The 27115-nt window shown below is 36.0% G+C and overlaps 1 pseudogene; it reads right to left on the bottom strand.

The window, feature by feature from the left end:
* The window catches only part of LOC105032695 (F-box only protein 6-like), a 28416-nt pseudogene extending 1873 nt beyond the window's left edge, over positions 1-26543 (bottom strand).
* Between the last annotated feature and the right edge of the window lie 572 nt (positions 26544-27115).

A 27115-nucleotide genomic window follows, 5' to 3' on the forward strand; every position in this document is an offset into this window, starting at 1 on the left:
GTCTACAAATCAATGAAGATGTTCTAACAAAACAGAGCTATGAATCTCTCATTCATTCGTAAACATAGATCTGGAAGTTAATTAAGTCTGTCTAAGACCATAATTGCTTCTAAATTAAAATACAAAGATCAGCTGGGTGATGTCTATGCAAAGGTTGTTGGCTAGCACTCTTTCCAAAATGTGTGTTCAAGGCCAAACATGGAAGACATGCATACACCACTTGGACATCTGAGTGATTAAGATTAGTTTTTTAGAACTATTAATATGCTATTGGGCTATTCATGGATTACTGTATATGAAATGAGCTGAATTTGGGCTCTGGCCTCTTTATTTCTTCATTAATATGGATCATTGTAATGTAAAAAGGTCTGTTCCAGATTAGTTATTAGAAGATTCTGTTAGAAGAGAATGGCACATATGCAAGCTTTACCTTTATCAAGACAAAAACCATTTCAAGCAAAATTTTAGGCTTTCCTTTCTGCAAATTTTTTATGGAAACTGTTCCGCACAATTATGTTTTTCATAATAATAACTGCAGAATAGCACCTTCAAGCATTTGCTTTCCATTTTCAAATAGATAGATTTGAAGTGTTAACCCTCAAACATCTTAATGTAGCTTGTGGTGCATCCATGTTAAGTTCCAATATTCGAATTCCTCCACTGAATCAGACTATAGAGGCATGAAGCCCACGAAATGATTCTCATTCACAACCTAAACAAAGCAACCATAGAACAATAAGAATTGCTATTAACCTATGATTAATGAAGTACATATAGAACCTAAGTTTTCCATCCCGTATCGAACCAAATGGACCGAGACATACCATACGGTACCGGTTCAGTACCAATATGTAGTATAGTGGCGTACCGAAACTCGATATGCCGAACCGACTACGTACGGATATAGTAACAAGTTGGCACTGGTACAGGGCCTGGTACCTAGATAGCAAACCTTGTATAGAACAATCCAAATCAAAAAAAGAAATAGCATCTCAATATGTAAGCAAAGGTGAGCCTTGGTGAAACAGTTAGATGGCTCCATTATGACTTAGAGGTCACAGGTTCGAATTATAGAAACAGCCTCTCTACATGCAAGGCTGCATACATATGACCCTTTCAAGACCCCACAATAATGGAAGTCTTGTGCATTGGGCTGCCTTTTTTATTAGAATATAAGTAATTTGTGGATAATATGGATTGGAAACATACCTATGGTCGCTTGAGAAAACTTGAACCATGGAGTTGCACCACCAAAGATAATTTGTCCCTGCAACAACAAATTAACTCAAAATGATGAGATTATATAGTGCTGCTAAACATGAGATAAAAGCAAGAAGGTACTTTATAATCTGAAAGGAACAAGAAAAAAAATGGGAGACACCCTTAATTAACTCCTAGCAGAATATCCAAATTTAAATTTATGGACGTCATCAGTAAGAAAAATCAATTAAGAAACTCAAAAAGCAAAGTTGAATTAAGTAACAATATTCAGTCCAAGGTTCGGAGACTCGGTATCGAAACCCATATCAGCCAACCGATGATCGAGTCGGTGCGGATCCGTACCGGACCGGACCTGTGCGAACCAACATAGAGCAAAAAAATCGAACCACAAAGAGGAAAAGAGAGAGAGAGAGAGGGGGGAGAAAGAAAATGAGGGAGGGAAAGCCATCGGAAAGGCCGCCAGAGGGGCTCCAGCTAGCCATCAGACGGTGCATTCGACGCCTACGGTGCTGCGGGTGTGAAACAGGAGCGATCACAGATTTTTTTTAGAAAACACGGATTACAAATAATTATTTTAAAAAACTCATTGCCGACTTCGCTATTTTTTATTTTTTTGAAAAAATTCTTAAAAACTAAAATCAGTAAATCGATTGCCGGCTTCACTATTCATCGATCTTTTCAAAAAAATCTAATGAGTGAACAGGGGTGGTCGCCTCTTGTTCACTCCTGTTTCACGGCCGCAGCTCCACCATGCATTTTTCGCCATCCAGTGGCCACAGTGGTCATTCAGCGCCCTCCGACAGCTCCTCCGCCATCCACTCCTCCCTCTGATATGGTTGCTCCTCTCTCTCTTTCTCGCTCGTTTAAAAGCCTTATCAGGCAACACTGAGCCGCAGAGGCTTTCGTGATCCTCCAACGGCCACAACAGGCCACCGCCAACCTCCAACAGCATCATGCTCTCTCTCCCTCTCCTCCTCTCTCTCTTCTTTTTTTTCCCTCTCCCTCCTCCAATGTACCATTTTCCTCGACCGAACCATCCCGATTGCCCGCCAGTCCGGCTCGGTAAGAGGTATACCTGCCGGTTCAGGCCAGTACGAAATTTCATGGTTCAGTCCTTACATCGTTACACGAAGCAATTAACTGCCCTTTGCACTTCCATATGCATGCATATGCACATAAGTATGCACTTACTAAGATTTGTACATGCATATATATGTACTTACGTAGGTATGTACAAGCATATATACATGGATGCATATATGTACTTAGATACATGCACATGTGTCTAATTCATTTGATTATTAAAATGTGGTCCCCAATGAGGATAATCACATATAAATGTTTTATGTACATAATGTCTACATTGTGCTAGAAGTTGGGTTCATATGAAACTGACTCTTTAGTCATATAAAAAAGTGAGAATATGAAAATGATATTTCTATTATTCAGCTTAGAATAAAATATGTTTGTAAGGCAAAAAGTGTATAGTAAGAGAAAACTCACCAATGAGCCTATTGGGATCAAAACAACAATGATTCAAGGCCATTTGAAACTCTAAATTGCCTAATCAAACCAGTTTAATAGCTTCAGTAAGCGTTAACAGATTGTATCTCCTAATCCAGGAAAAACTCAGCAATGTGTTCAGAGGGAAGCCAAGATATGGCAAACTATGGAATTTATCTTCTATTTTGGAGAAAAATTGACCTCTTTAAATGGGATGGCAATCTAAATCAAATTGCTGGAGAGTGGAGACAGAACTCACTTGCAAAAAATAAGGCCTTGCTTTGTAGAAAGTAAAGAGGCAAACATTGCTTTTAATTTTCCAGTAAAACTTGTTTTTCTTTATTCTTTTTTGGTACAAGATTCAAGTTCAGCAAATCAAGGGAAGAAATTCCTTCTCTTCAATTGGACCACTAGAAGACATGCATAAACAATATGCCACAAAATTCAATCAATCAAGTCACATATGAATATGCGGCTTTCGTTAGTCCAGGGCAAAGGAAAAGATAACTTTGCAGTATGGCACTCAGTCTCAACCTAGCTCCAATGACCATTGTTATCTTTAACTCCTAACATTTCATAACCTATCAAATATCAATGTTTGTTAGACCTGATTATAACCTGTATGGCATACTGACATTTCATAACCTAACTTCAGTTTGATCAGCTCTCTCGAGATAGTGCAAGACCTGCTAAAAATTTGGATAAATAAAGAATACAGAATTCAAGCTGAATAATGTAAATTCTTCTTCTTTTAAGAATATCTAACATGTCATAGTCCTTTGAAGCTGGATCCATGCCTTGGATGATATCTTAAAGAAACATCATCAAATGCAGATATATAGATGAAAATTCACATCAAAATAATGTAAGAATATTAGAAAGAAAGAAATGATAAGGAAAATGGATATTCAAATTCACTCCAAAAATCAATGGCATCCTATGATCTAGCCCTTATATGCCAAAATCAGAGGGAGTACTATTTTAGAAACACTTTTGTTAAGTACTTGCAAAGTGCATGTAGGTTCAAGATTTCAGAAAGATTCCACAGCAAGTGCATTACCCTAGGTCAAAGATTCCGGCTGCTAAGATCTAGCCACCAACAACAGCAATCCTAGATTTTGCAATATCCAATTTATAATCAACTGCAACTACAAAGGCAAACTATAAGAAATGTGTCAATCCTGCCACACTCTTGAGTAATTGCCTAAAACTCCATCACCTGAATTCCCTCTATTCAATTCCTTTATTTCTTCACAACATTACTCCAGTTCTTTTTAACCACCTATCAAGTTCTTCGACACGCACACATTACACCATCACCCCTCTCCCACTAAACCCCCATTTTCTTCCTTCGAAGGCATCCTTTATTAGTCTTTAGCAAGTGATAAAGTCTCGTCAATCACATAAAACTAAAATACTGACATTGCCTTACCCACCACATATTCCATGATTATTTATCATGACTATTATTGAGTATCTAGTCCCTACTGGTTGGAAAAATGGAATCCACGATTTACAATAATATTAGAAATTATTCATCTGCCCATAATGTGGTTCATTATATAGTCACAATCATTTTTACTTGCATAATACCAAATCTACATCTTTATCTAATTGGGGTTCCCATCAAGGTTTTTAAAACCCAAGGTTTCATCTGATATGGAAGCCTAAGCCAAACTAGCAAAGAACTGGTAAAATACTTGATTAAGAAATCTAGGCTGATATTATAATCTCATATCAGTTGACATATAGAGATATATTGGTTGTTATGGAGCTAAAAACGATCGAGATAAGGTTTATACTGTATCCATGAGCCATGGATATCAACACAAACCAATATCTCAACCAAGATAAAAACAATGTTTCCTATTTAATCCTTCATATAGCAATTCTATGATTTATAAACATAGCTTTGAAATTCAAACATCCTCCTATAATGTTTAATACACAGGCCATCAAGCCCTATTCTTTTGTAGATAAATATTATGAGAAAGTTGATCAACTTTTCTATGGACCAACTTACCTATGTTCTCATGCTTTTCAACATAAGTTACTTTTCCATGGATAGTATTTACCCATCAAATAGGAGGAAAATCTTATTCACCTGAGAGGTGGTTAAATTATTTTTCCATCAATCGAAAAAATAATCTTTTTAATTCATTCCCAATATACCCTTAATCTTATAATAATAATAATATAATATATTATAATATAGTATATCATAACAATAATATAATATAATATATCATAATAATAATATAATATAGAATATTATATTATAATATTATAATAAATTATTATAATATATTATAATAATATAATACTATAATAATATAATATATTATTATATAAGGATATATTATATTATACTAATATAAGATATTAACATAATATAATATAATATAATATATTATAATAATAATATAATATCAATATAATGATATTATAATATTATATATAATAACATTTACATAATACTCTAATAATAATATAATATATTATACTATATTATTATATATAATAATATTATATAATATATCTTATATTATATTAATATAAGATATTATTATATGATATTATATTATTATAATAATATTATAATATATTATAATATAATATATCAGATTATATTATTGTACATAATCATATTTATATAATAAAAGATATTATGAAAAATATAGATAAATCTTACCAACTTATTTAGAAAATTAGTAATGCAAAAGAACCTAGGGAACGGATTTTCAAACCAATTTTCAATGCATAAAAGAATATGGATAAATTATTTTTTTGTCTAAATGTTGCATAAAAAATACTTAGAAAAGTACATATTCCAAGGTTAAGTTTTTACCCTAAAAAAAATGGGCCCTCAATGACAAGCTTCAAGTGTTTGATCTAGTTACTTTTGGAGGTGTTGGAACTCCCAATGACTCCATGAGTTGTTCTCTTCTCACTTAGATAATTAGTTACAAATCTATACTACTACATAGTGATAATTGGGTAGACAAAAATTGATCTAATTGAGGAGAAGAAAGTAAATCCCTCAACCCGCTTAACTCAAATTTCTTAAAAAATTTAGAAAAAATAGAAAAATTGGTTAAAGCAGGTTCTAAGTCCCCTTCTCTTTCATTAATGAATAACAAAAAATTGAGTTATATAGTCTCTTCTTATATTAGTGAAGTTGGCCCTTGCACAATTTAGGTCAGATTTCTCTTCTAGTTGAAAGAGGACACAACTCTCCTGAAATAGTCAGTAGAAATAATTATAAAAGTGTTAAAATCTTGTAGAAGGTAGATCTCGACTTCTACATCGACTTCATCTTTGGCCACTTCACCTAATTCTTCCTAACTTGGAAGATATGCCCGATCAAAGTTTTTTTTGAAAAGGAAATTGTGCTTTGATCAGCCAGTTTTGAAGTCTAAATGATGAAATTTGGTCCTGATCACTAGATGCACCACCCACTTATGGGATGGTGCCATATGCAAAGCTCGAAAAGTTATCCAATTTAAACAAAGAGCACCTCAATAGAATGTCCTACGACCAAGTGACTAAATAAACCTGGTAACTATTGGAAGTTGAGACCCTTTCACATCAAGAAAAAGTTACCCAATTAGTTGGCATACCCTTCACACCAAGATGGTCCCTAATTTGACTAATGATGGTGGCAAGATCTTGATATTTCCTCAAGAAAAAAAAGAAGGATAAATTAGAGGAACACCCCCTCAACTTTAGTCCAATTTTATTTACACCCCTTTATTTTTAAAAAGTATTAAGTTAGTCTTTCAAATTTCGAGATGTTCCAGTGTAGTCCCATAATTCACCTACCAATAAATGGTATTAGCTTTCTATTTCAATAGACAAAAATGCCCTTTGCTCATATTGGATGGATCACCGGCAAGGAAGGGATAGAGGTAGAGGAAGCTACCATGAAGAGAGAGGGTGGGATTGTGGAGGTCGACATGGAGGGGGAGGACAGCGTCAAAGGCCTCATAGACGGGATTGAAAGAGGAAGAGGAGAAAGAGTTAGAAGGAAGGAGAAGGGGTAGGAGGGAAAGCACCCGTGGATGGTCTTAATGGAGCAAGATGAGAAGTGGGTGAGGAGGAAGAAAAGGAGGGAGAAAGAGAGGCTGCCGGCAAGAAAGGGTGGAGATAGAAAGAGCCACCATAGAGGAGAGGTCATGAGCAGGCTCGGAGGAAGAGAAGGAGAAGTAGGTGAAGAGAAAGAGAAGAGGGAGGAGAGGTCATGGGCGAGCTTGGAGAAGAATGAGGGAAAAAAGTGGATGAGGAAGGGCAAGAGAGGAAGGAGAGATCACTGATAAGAAAGGGACGAAGGTAGTGGAAGTCACCATGGAGAGGGACATAAGCGGGTTTGGAGGAGGAGAAATAGGAGAGAAGAAAGGGGAGGAGAGGGAAGGAGGGTTCGCCGACGAGATGAATGGAGATGGAAGAAACCACCATGGAGGGACAGGGCTCACAAGCAAGCTTGGAAAAAGAGAAGTGGGTGAAGGGAAAGAGGAGGGGGAAGGAGGGGTCATGGGCGAGCTTGGCAGAGGAGGATGAGAGACAAAAGTGGATAAGGGGAGGAGAAGGGGAGGTTGCCAGTGAGGAAGGATTAGAGGTGGTGGGAGCTGTCTTGAAGAGGGACATGGGCAGGCTTGGAGAAGTACGAGAGGAGGAAGGGAAAGAGGAAGGAGAGTTCACCGATGAGGTGGGAGAGAGCTGGAGGGAGCCACCATAGAGGGCTTGGAGGACGATGAGAAGGGGATGAGGATGGGGGAGGAAGAGACGGTGTCGAAGGTGAAGAAAAGGAGCAATCAAAGAGAGAGGGAGGAGATTGGGGCAAAGATAGTTTGATCATTTTACAAAATAATGGTATCATATGATGGTCACATGATAGCAGTCTGTTAATGAAGATAAATGATAGGACCACATTGGAACATTTCGAAAACTTAAAGAACTAGTTTGATACTTTCTAAAGTTGAGGTGTAAATGAAATTGGACTAAAGTTGAAGGAATATTCCTTTAATTTATCCTAAAAAAAATTCATAGATATTTAGATTTTTGTTGCTTCACTTTACTTATGAAAGAAAATGAAACAATCATGAAAGGCAGAAAGGAGGACAATTGTTTATGCAGTATAGCTTCTGTGTAAATGGTGGAGGTGATGCTTTGCTTACACAAATGATTTATCTTATTGCTAATTATATGAACCCCCCATCAAGCCAGTCCTTAACATGGTTTGCCGAATCAGGTCGGTTCGGTCTTGAAAACCAGAACAAGACCTGAACCAGTCCGAATAGGGCTAACGTAGCCATCATTTTTTTTTGTTTTATTATTGTATTTACCATGTTTGGCAATGGGGGATTTCAAAAGGAGGCTTCTAAGAGGAAGATAAGTCTTCTTCCTTCGATTTCATACCATTTCCACAATAGAAACAACAAACATAACGAGGAGAACTCATCAAATAGAGGTAATGTGAGCTTATCTCCCACTTCCATTTCTCCTCTTCCTCTCTTTTTTTTGAGACGTTAAAAGCCATAAAATTGAAAAAATAAGAAAAAATCATGCCATTTTTTATTTTGATATGATTTCATTATATGTTGTAGATCTATGATGATCTACACAATGATACTAAAATCATTAATTTTTGTTAAATATATAATTTTTTAAATTAAAAATATATTTTTGAAATAAAAATTATTATAAAATAAAATTAAAAAATTAACTATTAAATCAAAATATTGTTTAAGAGCTTGTAAACTATTTTTGACATAAATTTAGTATCTATTTGTTAAAGTTTTGATGCATCATATATATATATATATATATATATATATATATATATATAGTGCCTTGGGCCTAAATTTGAATAAAATTAAAAAATAAATAGCAGTTCATATATGCCTACTACCTTAGAAAAATATATATAGCATCGTGGTAAGATTCTACATGAATCTAAGACCAGATTAATTTTTTATAATTTTTAAATTTTATAATATTTTTTATTTAAAAATATTTAAAATATAAACTTAATTCAAAAAATAGAAGAATAAAATTTTACTATTTTTACATAATTATTGAATTCCATCAAGAAAAGAGTCGGAGCATGATATTAGTTAGGACCACAAGCAATGCTTTCGAGTTAGCACCATTAGAGATGCAATGACTACACAGAATTCAGGAGAGTAACTAGGTTAAAGCAACACTTGACTAATGGTTGTTTCAATGTAGCTATGTACCAAAAGTGCCAATAAGAGATCTGTCAATTGATGAAGAAGTACTTCGTTGATTTCAAAAACAATGAAGGAGAGGACTTCATAGAAGGCTGAGATAGACCGCCAAGCCGTGCAGCCACCTTCCTATCACTCTAGGGAGTCAAAGGAAACGTCCGCCCTAAATGATGAGGTATAAATTCAGACTGCCATTGATGCGAGCTTGGAAGATCAGTGGCAACTTAAGGAGTTGGCCAAACATAAGGCTCAATTTGTACCGTCAGTTTATGAGTCGGGATAGGACTTTGCAGGAGAGTCAGAATTTAAAAGGGCCTCAATTAAAGAGCCCGTCGGTAGAGACACGAGCCATATTGCTTCTATGTTAGGAGCTTTTGACCGCAAGAAGTCTTCTAAAGATTCAACTGGAGCCACTATCCATGGCTTATCTCCGTACGCCTTCCCTGGTAGGGATTCCAAGCAATAGAAGATTGATAGTATGTTGAAAATGGACGAGAAGGGCATATGGCGAGCTACTGTATCCTGATTTCACTTCAATCACATCCCAGTGCATACGGCAGGCAACATATATTATTGCTTTGCTATTACATCTATATAGACTATCGGTTCAAGTGTAGATCCTCCATAACCCAAGGACATCTATGGTGAGCTTCTTGACAACAATAAGGACCATCTAAAGACATCAGAATAAGTGGCCGATGTATGGACCTACGATGATGTGTAATGGTTGGACTGGTCCCATCAAATAGAGCATCATCAACTTTCTGACATATTATGATGGAAAAATATTTTTTCAGAGTCTATTGATACTTCAGATCAGATACATGATGCCATATATATGCTCAAATTGATGGAGGTTATTGATCAGGTTGGAGAGCCAAATTTCGTACAAGTTATCACCGACAATGGGCCATAATATAAGGCTACAGGAAAGATTTTGATGCAACGGCGACCATATATATTCTGGATACCATGTGCTACATATTGTATCAATCTGATGTTGATGGATATTGGGAGGCTTAAGAGGGTATAGAAAATAGTCGACTCCGTGCAAACGATTACCATATCCATTTACAATCATACATAGATTCTATCATTGATGCAGTGATATATAGAGAAAAAATATTGAGATTAGATGCCACATGATTCATTATGAATTATATAGTATTTGATAGTCTTATTGATAAAAAAGTATATCTACATCAAATGTTTGTTAGTCCTAAGTGGCAAGAGAATAGATATGCCAAGGCAGGCATTAAGGGGAGCAATATGGAGAACTTAGTAATGAGATAGACATTCTCGCAGTGGGCTAAGAATATAGTGAAGGCTATCAAGCCTTTATATGAAGCGATTCGAACCGTGGACAGTGAAAGATATCCTTAGATAGGCTTCTTATATCACATGATGGAGAGAGCAAAGGATTAGATTAGGTCGGCAGATCTGAAACATGCCCATGAGTATATCCAAATCATTGAGCACCAATAGGACTATCAGATGGGTAGGGACTTGTATCTAGCAAATAAGCAGCAAATCAAGAATGCTCTGAAAATTTGATTACTTTTGTATTTTGCACAAATATGCTTAATTAATTCTAAAATTTATCTGTAGCTTACTATCTAAACCCAAGACTCCAGTACATGATATCTGAGATAGGCATGGATGATAGGCATAGATGACAAGCTTCTGACATCCCTATGAAATATGATATACAAGATGGAATCTGATCCAAAAATCGCAGCTATCTGCATACAAGAAGTTAGGCCTAATGGTTTTTATTAACTTAATTGTATCTTCAACCAATAACACATTATAAAAAATATTCCTTACAAACAAAAATGTTTAGGGAAGGCACCGATGGCTTTGGAACAGATCTGGCATTCGCAAGCAAAAAAAAAAAGTTAAAATCCAGATGTTATATATGAACGACAACTTTTATTTGACATTATATAGCTACTAATAAGTCTAATATGATCCAATTTTATTTTTAATTTTGTACAATCTTAGGTTGCATTTGGTAGCTGGCAATCTATCCAGATTGCTAGGAATTTAATGTAGTTTGGATTACCATGTTTGATATGCTTTTTGGGTTGGTAATCCAGATTGCCTTAGCAATCCAAATTACCTCCCATAAGATAATATAGATTACCAATTAGAGAGATGGCTATCCAGATTAGCACTACTTTGGTAATCTTATAATAAAGTTTCTGAATGTAATTACCCTCCGACGGCCGCCCCTCCACTCTCTCGCACTCCTCGCACACCGCCGGCCGCTCTGGCGCCGCTGCTCTCCTCGCAGCAGCATCCCACGAGTGCGATAGCGGCGAAATTGGAGGACTCGTCGATGGAGACCTTGCGGCGGACCTCCAACGAGGCGCGGGCCTTCTTGCAACGGACGAGGGAGGAGATCTAGTGAGCGATCCCCATCGATGTTGACCTCCCACTCTCCATTGAAGGTGGGGTGGACCGTGACGGTGCCGACGTCGACGTCCCGCTCCCTGATGAACACTTGAATTAAGTAATTAGAGGCACATAATTCTATTTAATTACACTTTATTTATTAAGAATTTGATGCTCTCTAGTCTATTTTGCAGGTACTTGAGAGTTTGGATTTATACGATTCAAATTGGACTTAAATCAGATCAGATTTGAGTGAACTAGACAACCAGCTCCCAGTCCAGTATGAACGCGACTTAAAGATCAAGGGTCAAAAAGCAACCTCTCCAATCAAAGATCCAGATTAGAAGATAAATAGAACTAAGTGTGAACACGACTTATTGATCAACGAAGGAGAATCAATATGAAGATCCAAGGATCTTTATTCACACTCCCACCTCTCTTTTCATGAAACCCTAGCCTTCTCTCTATATAAATACACTTCAGTCCTTCTTTCTTAAGACATCAGCCCCCTTGTGGGATCATCTCCTTCTCTCCTCCATTAAAGCTCTTCCCTTTCTCTCTTCCCATCAAGCCAACCCTAAGTTTCTCTCCGAGCTGCTGCCCCCATCTCTCCTTTCTTCTCCATAAGTCCAGGAGAGGTCCTAACCCTAGCACGCCTTCCATCAAATCTAGGAGAGGTTCTAATTCTAGTACCGCTATCCTTTCTCTTCTACATACCCGCTTCCATCAACCTTTCTTCCTTGGAGTTCCTAAACCAAGCCTTCCAGCCATCCTGCCACTGTTTGCACGAAGGAAGACGAAGGATTCAAGGAGACACATCCACCATCGGACGCAGTAAGAAAATCAACTTGGTTTAGTTGTCTTGTATCGTAATTTTATTTCTTTTCTTTATGTACGCTTCTTTATTTGATTAATGAAAAGTAATTTTATTATAATTTTCATGCTTCTTTCTTAATTTCTTACAATCTATTATTCTTTTCTTTTGCATTTTCGAAACAATTAACTAAGATCCCTGCGGATACGATCTCGACTCACCCTATCTATATAGTAGTGAGTAGGATTAATTTTGGTATGCTACGACATGCATTAAATTTTAGCACCGTTGCTGGGGATCTTGACGTGATTGTTTTGAAAAAAAAAATCTATAAAATTAAAAAAAATATTTTACTGCTTTTTAGATTTTTATTTCTTACTTTAAATTGTTTGACTATCTTATATGCTTTACTGCTTTATATTTCTAGTTGATTATTTCCTTCTCTTGTACTCTTACTTTCCATACTTTACTTTACTGATTAGTAGTTTGCCTTTTATTGTTAGTTAATTTATTTTAATTACTTAATTACCTTCTATTTATTTTTTTTGAAAAATTTCTGCCTCATATTGCTTTTCGTATATGGTAGATTTACTATTTTATATCTAGACTTCTTTATTTGCATGCATAGAAAAATTTTTTACTTTCTATAGTCTGATGATCTACTGCTTTCTATAGATTAAAATAATTTACTATTTTATATTATTAGTGATTTTTTGCTTCCTACGTAGATTAGATTCTTTGCCTTTTATTTACATTACGTAGTTATCTTTTATTTTTGACTATGAGATTACTTTATTTGCATAGTGAGTAGTTACCTTATTTATTATTGCCCATTATTCCTAGTGATTTACTGCTTTCCATAGCTTAGAATAATTTATTACCTTAAAAATAGATTTGATTTATTGCTTTATTTGTAGGTTACCTACTTGCCTTTTAATCTTAGCATTATTTATTTTGTATTTAATTAGATTTACTAGATCTTCTAATATCTAATTAACCTAATTTAAAACTGACCTTTTATTTCTTCTTGCTTAAAGATAACATAATATAAAAAGAATACAAAGACACCACATAACACTTAACTAATATAAATAAACCAATTAAATCTTAAAAGCTACTTAACATGTTTGGATATTTTTTTTTTTACATTGCATATTTCCATAAAACACTCTGAGGGCACCTAATCCAATTAAACAAGATAAAGTAAAAATTTCATCACCCTTTCTTGGCCCACAAACCATCTTGTAATCGCATTGACCTAAACTTTTAATTTAAAATCGATTAAACGTTGACCCCTAAGGATCCTCGAGCTCAGTAGGACAAGGAATCTTAAAAGTTGGATCAGGTTCAGGTTAGTCAGTTTAACTGATGTCTAAAAAAGTGGTTCAGAGATTACGTCCCAAAGGAAAGTGGTTCATTAATTGATTCCGTTAGCTTACCTAGCCAACACAGTTGGTGTCTAAGAAAAGCAACGGGAAGACCCCCACCAACCTTATACTTACCTGGCCAATTGAGTGGCTAGTCTTTTACTTGGAGTGCTTAAAAATGATCTTGGTAGTTAGAAGCTGTCTAGATCTAGGTTAACCCTAAGATAGAGTTGATTTGATTGCATCACTTATCTGAAAAATAAAAAAATAAAAATAATTAAAAATAATATTCATATCTATCGTCTCTAAGTTTAGGACTCTCTTAGAGTTCTCATTTTTAGAACTTCTCTCTTTCTTCCTCTTCTCTTCTTCATCTTCTCTTTCTTCCTTCAAAAAAAAAAATAGAAGAGAATTGTTCTAATCTAGACATAGATCTCTTGAAATCAATCAAGAACAATCCGATAAATTAGATGTGCTAGGAATATAGATTTCTACAGTAGAGATGATGAGCTGCCTCATAAATTAGATTGCCTACCAGCTATTAGACACTCTCTCTCTACATCTTTTCTTCCTGCACAACAAGTTGAATGCCTAACTGTGCACCAATTTTTTGAGTTTAGGTATGAGCAAATTTATCAAGATCAAACCCAAATAGCCTACGAACCAGAAAATAATCTATTCTTGAACAACTACAATTCAAGTTGGGGGGTTCAACCAAATTTTTTGTAGAACCCACACCCAGTGGGTACCCCGGCAACATAAGGATCTACCTTTGTAGAAACATCCTATTACGACTTGCCCTATTCATAATATCAACCTTCTCCAACTATCTATAGCCCATCATTTGAAGAGAAGGTTCTGCAAGCACTAGATAGGATTGAAAGCACCAATCAGCTCTTTCACTCCTCTATGTAATCTTTAGCCGAAATAGAAATTCAAATCGATCAATCAGTAGAGAAGGAAGAGCTACTTAGTCAGCCTGAAAGTGATCCTGAGAGACAATACCTGACTAAGAATTTTAATATCCCTATAATTTTTTCTGAACAATCAATTATGACTCTCTGAAATGAAAGTCCTAAAACAACCCTACACAACCAAAACGATCAATACAAATAATTTGACTAAGATAGAAACATCTAAGAAAAAATTTGAATGGTGGGACAAACCAATTCCATCATTATCCAACTTACCTATCGCCCCCTTTCCAAATGCCCTAGAATCACCCACTTCTTTTTATGGGAAGGATAGACAAATTGATGAAATAAAATTAATTGAGACTTCCCAAGGACCACAAATGAATAATATAATAAAGTTACACCCATAATTCTCTCTCAAGATTCTTTAGATCCCTGTTTAGCTCACTTCGAGGTGGACGATTTTGATGTCGATGGATATATCACAAAAATAAATGATCTAGTCGATACGCCCTATCTTAAAACCACCCTATTTTGGATCGAAAAATATGAGTCATCACCTAATCTCCCAATAGCCTTCTTATTAGAATCACCACCTGCTCTGGAACTGAGCCACTTCCTGATGCACCTACTGACACCCTTCTAGTGATCCCTAATTAGGAAGTCCAACTTGTAGGGATCCTAAAAGCACATAAAAAAGCTGTTGGATGGGATATCTCTGAAATGAGGGACAATGATATTAAGATTTTTATGATTGATTTCTCTATTTTTGGCACTACTTTCGAGAACTGTCTCCAAAATCTTTCTATGATGTTAAAACGATGTATGGAGACAGATTTAGTGTTAATTTGGAAAAAATGCCATGCTATAGACTGGAAAGAGATGATGCCAAAACATGCCATATCCGAGACAGGGATTAGAGTAGATCAGGTTATAATTGAAGAAACTCTTAAACTACCAACGCTAATCTCGATTCAACAAACACAATACCTTCCTGGTCATCAGAAAAATTATGAGAATATTGTTAATTCCTGATATTGCATGCTTGCCCAGTACATTTTATTGGTCCGAGGCTAATCGTCGTAGAATACTCTACAAACGTTTTTCGGCTATGATGACAAGGCCTCCTGATTAGCCCTGTCCTTTTGACTCTTTAAAGGACATACCCAAGTTAGTTATAGAAGAGACTCCCTCATAGCGTCCGACTAAAGACGTGAAACTTAACGCTTATTAGGAGGCAACCCAGCTTATGCAATATTTTTAGTTTCTTTTCATTTTGTAGGAAACTCAAAAAAATAATTAGCCAAATTGAATCTTTATAATGGAGTGGATGAGTGATGCTACTAGCCAAGTTGAGGGAGAGCCACAGTCACATCAGCTGAAATCACAAACACACCATACCCAATAATGAAGGATCTCTCAAAAATGAATGCGCACATTAAATTTAGGTGGTATCCTTCGTTGTAATATTTTGTTATGATTCTCTTCTTCCATTGGAGACAATAAAAATTAAGTTGGGGGGAGATTAACTAATTTAATTAAATCATCGAGTGTGGTCAGAAATAATTAGTTTTATGTATCTGAATTTTATCTCAATTTGAAGTTAACTAGACATCCTAATCAATGAGTGATTAACGGTCTAGATAATTTTAGAGATATTGAAAAATAAATTATTAAGAACACCCAATTAATGAGAGAATTGAAATCAGACTAAATTTTAGAGTGATTCTAGAACCCTTTTCCCACCATCTCAATAAAGAATCTACTTTATGGAGGTATGGGTGAAAAGATCAAGATCTGCAAAAAAATTTTTTATTACAAAAAAAATAAAATAAAAAAATAAGATTTTTAATATTTCTCACTAAGTAACCGAACACCTTCGCCTAAGTAAGCATTGTTGCTCGCGTCAAAAGATGAGAATATGAAGAAACCTCTTGTATAGTCAGTTTTTAACTCGTAGCCTTTTTGACTCGAGTCAGTAAGCCTGAGGAGTATTTTACACCTAATGCCTTAAAACCAACTGGTTTGGGAGTCATTGGCCTAAAGCTTGCTACAAGAGTCAATTAGAAAGCTTAAGGGATTAAGACATTGCACTGACTGTACATGTAAATATTTCTACAAAGAAAAAAAAGAAAAGAAAAGAAAAAGAATAAGGGGATAATAAACCCTGCTCACATCAAGTTAGAGAACCTAAAGAGTAGAGTGGAAAGTTGGTGAAAGAAGATCTTTAAAAATTTCTATGGCTAATACTCAACCATTAATTGGGTCGAATTGATAATCCAATGAAGTACCTCATTAATGGTCTAGCCGGATATCCACTATAGTTAGGAATGTCTAGGATAACTTTCGATTCAAAGACAATTTAATGCACAATACTAATGTATCTATTTTACTCGAGGACGAGTAAAGTTCAAGTTGGGAGGTGTGATGAACACTTGAATTAAGTAATTAGAGGCACATAATTCTATTTAATTGCACTTTATTTATTAAGAATTTGATGCCCTCTAGTCTATTTTGCAGGTAATTGGGAGTTTGAATTCATACGATTCAAATTGGACTTAAATCAGATCAGATTTGAGTGAACCAGACAACCAGCTCCCAGTCCAGTGTGAATGCGACTTAAAGATCAAGGGTCAAAAAGCAACCTCTCCAATCAAAGGCCCAGAATAGAAGATAAATGGAACTAAGTGTGAACATGACTTATTGATCAACGGAAAAGAATCAATATGAAGATCCAAAGATCTTTATTCACGCTCCCATCTCTCTTTTCATGAAACCCTAGCCTCCTCTCTATAAATACACCTCAGCCCTTCTTTCTCAAGACATCAGCCCCCTTGTGGGGATCTCCTCCTCTCCTCCATTAAAGCTCTTCCTTTTCTCTTTTCCCATCAAACCAACCCTAAGTTTCTCTCCGAGCTGCTGCCCCCATCTCTCCTTTCTTCTCCATAAGTCTAAGGGAGGTCCTAACCCAAGCACGCCTTCCATCAAATCTAAAAGAAGTCCTAGTCCTAGTGCCGCTATCCTTTCTCTTCTACATACCCGCTTCCGTCAACCTTTCTTCTTTGGAGTTCTTAGACCAAGCCTTCCAGCCATCCTGCTGCTGTTTGCACGGAGGAAGAAAGATTCAAGGAGACACATCCACCATCGGACGTAGCAAGAAGATCAACTTGATTTAATTGTCTTGTATCGTAATTTTATTTCTTTTATTTATGTATGCTTCTTTATTTGATTAATGAAAAGTAATTTTATTATAATTTTCATGCTTCTTTCTTAGTTTCTTACAATCTATTATTCTTTTCTTTTGCATTTTCGAAATAATCAACTAAGATCCCTACGGATACGATCCCGACTCACCCTATCTACATAGTAGTAAGATTAATTTTGGTGTTCTACGACACGCATCACTCCCCGTCAAAGAACACGACAGGGAAGGAGGCGGCGGTGGCTGTAGCCGGTAGCTCCATCTCACCCACGAGGTCGCAGCGAACTCTGACATGGATGTGGGGGACCGATGGGGTGTTGGAAATTGTCCTAAAGCCAATCATCTAGGTTGTAGATGATTGTGCTCCATACATGTATATGAATTATAAAATAATAAATGTTATCTGACAAAATTCATCATAAGGAATACATCTTCCTAAATAGAACTCATATGTTATGATGAAGTTTTAGAGCTACTTCCAAAACGATAAAAGAAGATTTATCGTGTGGTTCTTAAATCCTACTCGCGACCAAATGATACAATTATTATAAAGACGATAATTGTATCAAGTGTAGATCGTTGTGCACCATATTAGTTAGTTTTCTTAACCAAGGCATATGGTGACACAGGTATGGCATATAGGTGATTTGTAGGAGTATATTTTACTAAGCGTGACCACTTCCAAAGTACTCTACTGTTAAGAATTGCTTTGATGGGATATGAGTATATGTCCCTCTGACCTAAGGCTGCCTCGATGACCTGCCAGCAACTCACTGTGCTTTGATGCTGGACTACCCGAATTTCTAATTCGATAATGAAAAATTTTTGGGTACAATCAAATACTTGTAAAGTCTGAGTGCGAGTCAAGATGGGATTGACCGCTCCAAGTAAAATTGAAGATGATGCATCACTGTGTTTCAATTTAGCAAAATTTTGATCAAAGTAGTCCTAATGAGTCACAGGATTTTTGAAGTTGAGACACAATATGAACCACTCATCCTGGGTTGACTGTTTAATCCTTAGTCGTCCTTGAGCATCGAGAGTCAAAGGGATGAATTATACAGTAACTATATCCACATGGATTCTAGAGTGTTATCGGGCATACATTCGGCCTATTCAGACGTCGAAAACCATTACTAGATGGTAACATCGATTAGTATAAAAATTGTTATGCTACCGGCTTAAGTTCGAACCTATGGGATCACACACAGAAGTACCATCTGATCAAATGGCTGATCAATGATTATGAATCATTGAAAGGTTTAATTATCAATATGATTGATCATTAATCCTTTGCAAAGGTTGCAATAAATTATTTACTAATGGCTGGTAAATTAGAGAAACAATTAATTAACAATATGATTGTTAATTAGTTCAATTTGATTGAACAAGGAGATTGGATCAGATCTAATTGAATTGGATTCAATTAGGTTGGCTTTGGATTGATTGGATGCATCCCTATTGAATAACAGGGCTTGTTCCAATTGATCATAGGGATGCAAATCAAATTTTGAGTTGAATAAGATTCAATTTAATTTGATATAGGCTTTGATTGGATCAAACCCTATTGGATAATAGACTTGATTGGATCAAGCCCTATTGATCAAAAACTTCCCTGATACCCATTAAGAATCAATCCCTGGATCAATGGAATTTTAATCTAACTAATTCTTTAATTAGATTGGAGCTTAATTGATTTCATAATTGAACTAGGACCTAATTAGTTAGTTTATTATAACTAATTCCTAAATTAGTTAGAATTGGGTCCAAAAATTAGAGTTTAACCAAGATTCATTAGCCCTATTTGAAATAGGACTAAACCAACTAAACCCCATCTATTTAAGTGATCCTCCATGCCTCCACTCCCTTTCATCATAAGTTCTCACGCCCAAAGAAAAGTCCCACGTTCTCCCTCTCTTCCATGAAAAAAAAGTGGGCGTCCCCCCTCTTCTTGTCGCCAAAAAGAAAGAAGGGGCGTCCAAAAAAAGAAAGGAGGGGCATCCAAGAGTTGGACGCCCCATATCTCATGCATCTAGGCTTCCTTCCCAACCCCTTTTGAAGGGATTTTGTGAAGCTTTTGCTGCTGGCTTTTAGGCATCAAAGAGGGCTTCTTTTGCTAGTTCTACAACAAAAAATTGGAGAAAGAAAATTTCCAACGAGAGAAAGAGAAGGAAGAAGAAAGATCTTTTTATTGTGCAGCCTTGGAGGAGTTCTTCTCCCAGATTTTTTTTCTATTTTTCTCTAGGATTAAAATCAGATTGGATCTAATTTTTAACATAAAGATTTGGAGAAGAAATACCAAAAAAATCTGGTTGGATATTTGGAGCTTCCTAAAGTTCTAGATCAAGGAGAAAAAGGGAGAAGAAGAGAGAAGAACGGTTCTTCTCTTGGGTCTCTCTTTTGGATTCTTCTAAAGCTTAGGATTTTATGTAATTTTCAGCATGAGAAATCAGATTAGATCTGATTTTCATCATGAAAAATCAGAGAAAAAAAATTCTTCTTCCAGGTGTAAAGAAAGAGAGAAAGGTTCTCTCTTGTGCGTGAGAGAATTAAGAAGAAAAAATCTTCTCTTGATCTCTATCGTAGAGATCTGTTGCGTGGATCCAGAAAGAAAGAGAGAATCTCCTTGTTCTTCTTCTTCATGTTCCTCTTAGATCAGCCAAAATATGATGTCTTCATGAGCTATCATTCCCGGAGAGATCGATCAGCACATGGGCTTCGTGTGAACACCTGTAGAGGCCTGACACGTATGCGGCTGCTGAGCATCATGAAGAATCAACTACCACGGATTTCAGATGTGGTGATCTGCTACCTACGCTCAGATATGAAGTTTTGAAACTAATTCATATTTAGATATGATCTAATTACATATAGATATGATCTATACTCGTTGAATTTTAAATTTCAGATTTACATAAATGTATATTAGTTCATATCATAGTTTTTATATAGTAGTTTTAGATTTGATCTATGCATACATTGTAGATTAAATTATTTAATCTATGTATGTTCTGCTGCAAAATTTTAAAAATGCATACACAAAATCACCAGCTTCCCTTCAACTGATATCAGAGCGAAGGTTCATTATGACATAAATATATATGCATGTAGAGTTGAAATCTAGATTTAGTAATGCATGAGATGTGTTATGATCTGATCTTAGATATGATCTAATGTAAAAATCAAATCTAAAGCCAATTATATAGATTGTAGATGATTGTGCTCCATACATGTATATGAATTATAAAATGATAAATGTTAGCTGATAAGATTCATCATAAAAAATATATCTTCCTAAACAGAACTCATATGTTATGATGAAGTCCTTAGAGCTACTTCCGAAACAATAAAGGAGAATTTATCATATGGTTCTTAAAACCTGCTCGCGACCAAATAATACAATTATTATAAGAACGATAACTGTCTCAAGTGTAGGTCGTTGTGTGCCATATTAATTGGTTATTCTGTTAACCAAGACATGTGGTGACATGGATAAGCATATGGGTGATTTGTAGAAATACATTTCACTGAGCATGACCACTTTCGGAGCACTCTGCTGTCAAGGATTGCTCTGATGGGATATGTATATATGTGTCCCTCTGACCTGAGGCTACCTCGGTGACTTGCAAGCAACTCACTGTGCTTTAATGCCGGACTATCCGAATTTCTAATTCGATGACGGAAAATTTTTGGGTACAGTCAAGTCTTGTGAAGTCTGAGTGCGAGTCAAGATGGGATTGACCACTCTAAGTAAAATTGGAGATGATGTATCACTGTATTTCAATTTAGCAAAACTTTGACCAAAGTAGTCCCAGTGAGAAGTCACAGGATTTTTGAAATTGAGACACAATGTGGACCACTTATCCTAGATTGACAGTTTAACCCTTAGTCATCCTTGAGCATCGAGAGTCAAAGAGATGAATTATACGGTAACTATATCCACATAGGTTCTAGAGTGCTGCTGGGCATACATTCAGCCTATCCGGACATCGAGAACCATTGCTAGATAGTAACATCGATTAGTATAATAATTGTTCTTATGCTATCGGCTTAAATTCGGACCTATGGGATCACACACATAAAAATACCGTCTGATCAAATGACTGATCAACGATTATGAATCGTTGAAAGATTTAATTATCAATATGATTGATGATTAATCTTTTGCAAATGTTGCAATAAATTATTTACTAATAGTTGGTAAATTAGAAGAATAATTAATTAACAATAGATTGTTAATTGGCTCAATTTGATTGAGCAATGAGATTAGATCAGATCTAATTAAATTAGATTCAATTAGGTTGGCTTTGGATTGATTGGATGCATCCCTATTGGATAACAGGGCTTGTTTCAATTGATCTTAGGGATGCAAATCAAATTTTGAGTTGAATAATATTCAATTTAGTTTGATATAGGCTTTGATTGGATCAAACCCTATTGGATAATAGGTTTGATTGGATCAAGCCCTATTGATCAAAAACTTCCCTGATACCCATTAAGAATCAATCTCGAGATCAATGGAGTTTTAATCTAACTAATTCTCTAATTAGATTGGGGCCTAATTGGGCTAGAACCTAATTAGTTAGTTTGTTATAATTAATTTCTAAATTAGTTAGGATTGGATCCAAGAATTAGTTAGAGTTTGATCAACATTCATAAGCCCTATTTGAAATAGGACTAAACCAACTAAACCCCATCTATTTAAGTGATCCTCCATGCCTCCACTCCCTTTCATCGTGAGACCTCACGCCCAAAGAAAGATCCCACATTCTCCCTCCCTTTCGTGAAAAGAAAGTGGGCGTCCCCCCTCTTCTTGTCGCCAAAAAGAGAGGGGCATCCAAGAGTTGGACGCCCCATATCCCATGCATCTAGGCTTCCTTCCCAACCCCTTTTGAAAGGATTTTGTGAGGCTTTTGCTGCTGATTCTTAGGCATCAAAAAAGGCTTCTCTTGCTGGTTCTACAGCAGAAAATTGAAGAAGAAAAATTCCCAATGAGAGAAAGAGAAGGAAGAAGGGTCTTCTTTCTAGTGCACAGCCTTGAAAGAGTTTTTCTCCCATATTTTTTTCTATTTTTCTCTAGGATTAAAATCAGATTAGATCTAATTCTTAACATGAAGATTTGGAGAAAAAATACCAGAAAAATCTGGTTGGGTGTTTAGGACTTTCTAGAGTTCTAGATCAAGGAGAAAAAGGAAGAAGAGAAAAGAACGGTTCTTCTCTTGGGTCTCTTTTTTGGGTTCTTCTAGAGTTTAGGATTTTATGTGATTTTCAGCATGAGAAATCAAATTAGATCTGATTTTCATCATAAAAAATCAGAGAAGAAAAATTCTTCTTAAAGGTGTAAAAGAGAGAAAGATTCTCTTGTGTGTGGGAGAATTGAAAAGAAAGGATTCTTCTCTTGATCTCTATCGTAGAGATATGTTGCGTGGATCCAGAAAGAAAAGGAGAGGGTCTCCTTATTTTTCTTCTTTATGTTCCTCTTAGATCAGCCAAAATATGGTGTCTTCGCAAGCTAACACTCCCAGAGAGATCAATCAGCACATGAGCTTCGTGTGGATGCCTGTAGAAGCCGGACACGTATACGACTATCGAGCATCATGAAGAACCAACTACCATGAATTTCAGATGTGGTGATCTACTACCCACGCTCAGGTATAGAGTTTTGAAACTAATTCATATTTAGATATGATCTAATTACATATAGATATGATCTATACTTGCTAAATTTTAGATTTCAGATTTACATACATGTAAATCTGTATGGTAGTTTTAGATTTGATCTATGCATGCATTGTAGATTAAATTGTTTAATCTATGTATATTCCGCTATAAAATTTTAAAAATACATGCACAAAACCACCACGCTTGGGTGGGTAAGGGCGGTAGCGCAGATGGGTGAGGGTGACAATGGAGGCAGCCGCGGGGGCGTGGGTGCAGATTCACCAAGGGGTCAGAGCACGGATGCGTGAGGGCGGTGGAGGCAGCCACGAAAAATGAGGGGTGTGGGTTCACCGGACAACTGGAGAACTGTGGAGGCACGACGAGCGAGATGCCGTTGGGGGTAGGGTGCGTGGAGCAATCGGGGGCCGTCGGGGGTGCGGAGAGGGGGGTCGGGGTGTGGCATGCGGGAGGAGAAAAAATAAAAAAATAAAAACAAAAAAAATAATAATAATAATAATAATAAGTATTAAAAAATAATAATTTTTTTAAAAAAAATAATTAATAATAATAATAAGTATTAAAAATAATAATAATAAATATTAAATAAATTAAATAAATAATTTAATTATTTTTAAATTTTAATATATCGAAAAAAATTAAATTTTTTAATACATATTACATAGATTGATCTGGCTAAGAATTTGGATCACTGGTTCTACTAAATATATGTTAAAATGCTAAACTAATAATTTAATTTAAGGATATTTTAGAAATTTAATGTTACATTGTCAGTAATCTAATTGTCATACCAAGCATGTCAATCAAGATTCCTCGTAATTTTACTGCAATATTATCTGCGTGTATCAAACACAGTATCAACATTACTGGTAATGTATATTACTGGTAATCTACATTACTGACAATCCAGATTGTCTGGAGATGTACCAAATGCCACCTTAATGTTTTTGCAGTTGAATGGTGGATCTATTTTGGATTGGCGGCTCCTATTCTAAAGAGACTTGCCATTCGGATCCTCTTCCAAACGATCTCCTCAAGTGGCTATGAATGCAATTTTTCATTTTCGATCATTTTCCAACCACCCGGCCAGCCACCCTCTTCCAGCCACCCCCATGCCTCTCCTCCCTGCATCTTCATTCCTCCTTATCTCCCATCCATCCGATACGATGATGCCTTAAAAAATGAGGATCATCACTTCAATCGACGCCGTGCTTCTATCCATCTCTATGCTTCTGTCCGATGCCGCATTGGTTGATCCCTTCATGTCCAAGCTTTTGCACCTCCATCTAATCATCCCTCCTTGGGCTGCACTCTTTCGATCCGACTCGACCCAATTCGAGGGAAGATACCCGATCCGATCCAAGAGAAGCGGGTATATCCAACCCGATCCGAGGGAAGCCGGGCCCTTCATTTTATCCAACCTGATCCGACCCAAAACAGGTATAGGGCGGGTATGGGTATGAATTTTTTAATGACGGAGCGGGAAGAGTATTGATCGATCCGACCCATACCCAATCCATTGCCATCCCTACTTAAAATCATTCAAGAATAATCAAAAATTGATAAAATATCTTAGAAATAAAAAAACAAAAAGTAAAACAAAAAAAATTGGCATATCTGTTTGGCCGGCACACCATGCCGTACCGAGTGTCAGTACGGTACCGAACCGGTATCATACCAATCAGTGATCGGCACCATCTCTGGTACTGGTTTATCCTTCCTTGGTCCTTAAGAATAATGGTGCACTTGAATGTACCTTCAAGGCTTCAACACCATCCAACTTGAAATTTCCACAAATTTGCACAAAGTCAATGTTGGAATGTGAAAGGGTCTTTTAAGTTACTAGTTCCAAGTTATTTTTAATTTCAATAATTCATAGTGGCTTTGATTTAAGAACCATTGCTTGCTATAATCATGCATTTGGTAGCTTTTGTATGGTTTAATATTAATGTATAATTATGATAGAATAAAAAATAATATACTAGGAAGATGCATGAAATATTATAGCAATATGTATTTTCAATTAGTTTTGATATACAGTTGATCCTAAATTTTATCTTATTAACTTTGTTTCTTTTTTCCTTTGTTCTCTATGAATATTATTTTGTTGGAGAATTTCTATGAAGCATGCAGCATATTTTTCAATCAATCTTACATTAGATGATTTTTGTTTCTCTGAGAGGAAGCTTATAATTTGTGGATATCTCACACCCTAGATAATTTGATGTGTACTTAGTTTAGTGAATTGACCCCAAAAATACATTATATCATATTAATATTTACAACTTACAAACTCAAATAAGAAGATTGGCCTCGAGTAGAACGTCTCAACTAATACCTAGGTTAATTCCAACTCGAGCTAAATTAGGTCTGCAAATAGGTCAAGTTGGATGGGGAAATGCTTGACCCTGATCTGGTTTCATGTTTGGGTCTTGATGGTGGACCCAAACCCAATACAAAAGAATATTGATTCTGGCCAGTCCACGAGATGTTTTAGGCACAACGGGTCATTTGGATCAGGTCGGGGTCATGGATGACCAAGTTCCAACCTAATATTTGAGGTATGGTTACTTGCTTATCAAATCAAGAAAAATAACAAATAAACCCGAAATTGGATATCACATGTATAAAAATGTGACAATTTAAACATAAAATATGTATCATTTAATCCTAACCCTTGCAATAATACATCTCACAGGAAAAAGGAGCAGCTCTTCAAGAAACGACAAAAGATAATTTCTTGAACCTTTCAATCCCTTCAAGTCAAAAAGATCAAGCATGCCAAGACACTCGTAAAGATTATATAACGCCCAAACATAAAACCAGAATAACAAATAATACATCAAAACGAAGAGAATAGATGATCCAATCGCATGTCAAGCACAATGGGTTAGATATCACCGACTCAAATCAAGAATCATCTCCCCCTTCTTCACCAAACTCAACCAAGAAAGAAAGATAAATAACATCAATGAAATCAGCACATTAGATCTAACAATAAATGATTAAAAGAAGGAAAAAATTTAATTCAAACCAGTCAAGAAAGGAGATTAGGGAAGGGAGGCAATTCAAATCAAACCCCATATCTAAAAGTAAGATTTGGCTGGAATCAAGAAGGGGATACCTGGGGAAAGTTGGCACCCTGTGCCCAGATGCTGCTGTCATGGCCAACAATGGCAACAAACCAGACCCTCAGGAGATCGACATGGAGGAGGGCCAGAAACGGCTCAATTTGGGTTGGTTCTCAAACCAACCCATCTGCAACATTAAGCTAAATTTGACTAATCTTGGTCTAATATATATGGAAACAATGATATTTATGTACGATAGTTGTTCCACTGAGTCATTTTAAAAAATAAATTTTGACTCTAGAAATGATTTTTGTACTGTAAGTCGATCATGACTAATTTTTTATTAAGGTTTAGAAATAGAGTTGGTCAAGTGTAGGACATGCCATGCAAGGTTTTAAATCTCGTGAGACGAAGATGCCCCGATTTCCTCATGGAATGGGATGCCCCGCTGTCCCATGTCATCCCGACAATGTCCCAGTTATGCATCTCATTAGATATCCTCCATCTTTCTCCCCTTCTTCTTTCTTTTTTTTCTTCCTTTTTTCTTTCTATCTTTTTTTTCTTTTCCTCTACCTTCCTTTCTTTCATTTCCTTTTCTTCTCCCATTCTTTCATTTTTCAACTTCTTTCCTTTTATTTTTTTCTTTTCTTCATCTTTCCTTCCTTTCCTTCTCTCCTCTTTCTTCTACTCACCCCATGTGGATGGGGTTTCAAAGTCCCG

The sequence above is a fragment of the Elaeis guineensis genome, chromosome 9 (assembly GCF_000442705.2).
Source record: "Elaeis guineensis isolate ETL-2024a chromosome 9, EG11, whole genome shotgun sequence".
In the NCBI taxonomy this organism is placed as follows: Eukaryota; Viridiplantae; Streptophyta; class Magnoliopsida; order Arecales; family Arecaceae; genus Elaeis; species Elaeis guineensis.